This window comes from Littorina saxatilis, linkage group LG6, assembly GCF_037325665.1.
Source record: "Littorina saxatilis isolate snail1 linkage group LG6, US_GU_Lsax_2.0, whole genome shotgun sequence".
Classification (NCBI taxonomy): domain Eukaryota; kingdom Metazoa; phylum Mollusca; class Gastropoda; order Littorinimorpha; family Littorinidae; genus Littorina; species Littorina saxatilis.
Window position 1 is genome coordinate 41,324,256 of NC_090250.1, and position 2,500 is coordinate 41,326,755.

At 45.1% G+C, this 2,500-nt stretch overlaps 1 protein-coding gene across 1 annotated transcript in view; it reads left to right on the plus strand.

The window, feature by feature from the left end:
* Nucleotides 1-2,500, plus strand: part of LOC138969231 (uncharacterized) — a gene marked incomplete in the record, with an annotated part of 180,191 nt that overhangs the window by 76,947 nt on the left and 100,744 nt on the right.

Sequence of the window (2,500 nt, forward strand, 5' to 3'; positions counted from 1 at the left end):
CACACACAGGGTTAGTTTATGAAACGTTTAATTAGCGACAAAACGAATCATTCACCATTACGTCCACTTATTTGTCTTTGTATACGTAATGGAAATACAGAAACTATTCTGACAATCAAAGAACGTAGCTCAATGCCATCTTGGCATTGGCAGAGTCGAGGACGAAGAGGACAATGAAGGTAATATCCACAGGCTAAAATACCTGTGGTCTTAAATATCCACATACTTAAATATCCACATACTTAAATATTCAAAGGCTTAAATTTCACAGACAATAATATCCACAAACTATATTTTAATATCCCCAGCGCTGTTTTCCCAGATTCTACAGACGCTAGGAATGCCCATGAGGCTGGTGTCGCTGACAGGACTTACTTCAGGAGCACCTGCCTTCATACTGCTGCCAATGGTTGGCTGGATCATAGACAGAGGTTCGAACCCACGACGCCGCAGAACTACAGCCATGATCTTTTCAGCCGGTATTCTCCTTCTTGGTATGAGCCTTCTAATTGCTGCGAACGTCATGCACCTCATGGACTTGATGGACTACAACGACACACCAGATCCCGTGGATAACCATTCATTTCCCTGGAATGCTTCTGTCTTTAGCGAATCCTTCTTTCCGAAAACACGTATGCGTTTCGTGGTGTCGTCAATGTCAGGGAATGACCCAAGAAGCAAGAACAATTCCTTTCTAACTTCAGGCTTGCATTTTGGGGGCACCCATGTTACTGGTGAAATATTGAGAGGATTAACGCAGAATGATACTGGACAAGACGAAACGAGGGAGGAGTCGCTTACGGTTTGTTACTTTTGTTCTTCGTGTATGTATGATTTCAAGAGAAATATAAGTTTATCTCGACGCTGGGTTATTTGGACTGAAGGATATAGGGCTATTTTTCCGCGTATTTTGTTCTTTTGTAGTTCTTTGTAGGACAATGTATTTACTCTTGTGATAAGAGAACTTTTATAGACGGCGTTTTCCCTTGCGCCTTTCTGTTGTTTTTCTGGTAGTACTCGGTACATTGTTCTATTTATAATCTAGATTCCAAAGGGATTCCTGAAGTGTACATTGCGTGCTTGTTTTCTGGTCTTCTTGTACGTGTTAAGAGTGCTGTTTAGTCGATACACACTCATACTTAAGAATTGTTATGACCCTTTGAAATGTGTTTGATATTAGTCACGAGCCATTCATGTAAATATAACGAACCTTCTATTCATCTGCAGGTATCGCTCAAAGCAGGGCTGGGTTTCTCTGCTTTCATGTTCTTAGGCATTGGGTTTGATGGAATAAGCAGCTTCACGAGGACCTTCATACTGACGTGCACCCCTCGCTCTGAACACACCTCTGTGCTCCTTGTCGGACTTGTCATGGCGTCCGCTGGTGGGGTGTCCACGGCAGCTCTAGGGGTGGTGGACTATGCGTCACTGCTAGGAATGTCGCACATAGAAGGGTGAGCTAGCGTTCTTCCTAGAATGGTTTTGTTGTGGTTGTTACTGGCCAGTGGTGGTGATGGTGGTGGTATTTCTGTTGGTGGTGATCCTCTCCTTCTTTTCGTTGGTGGACAAATGCAGACAGACGAACTAGGCAATGAGTTTGTTTGTTTGTTTGCTTAACGCCCAGTCCACAACGAAGGGTGATATCAGGGCCGTGCTGCTTTGACATTTAACGTGCGCCACACACAAGACAGAAGTCGCAGCACAGGCTTCATGTCTCACCCAGTCACCTTATTCTGATACCGGACCAACCAGTCCTAGCACTAACCCCATAATGCCAGACGCCAGGCGGAGAAGCCACTAGATTGCCAATTTTAAAGTCTTGGGTATGACCCGGCCGGGGTTCGAACCCACTCACTGGGCGGACGCCTTATCACTAGGCCACCGTGTTGCGGTCAGGCAATGGGTGATGCGTTCCATATTAACGTGGGTCATGTTTCAAAAGTTGTATATTGAATATTTGACTTTAGTTTTGAGTCTGTTCTGAAACACACGACTGGTCTATTTCAACAGGGGCAGCCTGTCCATACAAGTCATCGTTCAAGGAATGGTGGTGATGTTGTTCGTGGTTCTGGGCCTGCTGACAACTTTGCTAACAGGCCGCTACCAGCTCAAACACAGCCCACAGCGCGACGCATTCACAATGTCTGACCATGACCAAGAAATTAGTCATGAAAATCAAGTTTCGAGAGGTTCTATGGATAACACTGTTGAGAACAGCAATCGTTCTTACAGTGACTCAACCTTTACGTTATTGGATGAAAGCCAGTTTGCCGGGTCTTCGGAACGGACACCTCTCTTAGCTAACACTTACGACGCCTGTAGAACGACAGAAGACATTCTTCAGCCTCACACATCTTCTTTGTCTGGTACCTATGGAACGCAAGAATTTGCCTCAGCTGTTGACCAGTCCGAATTATCATCGGCAGCGAAAAACACGTCGGAATATGTTTCCGAGTATGAAGCCACGACCATCGTGAAGGACACTGACTTAGAAAGTCAA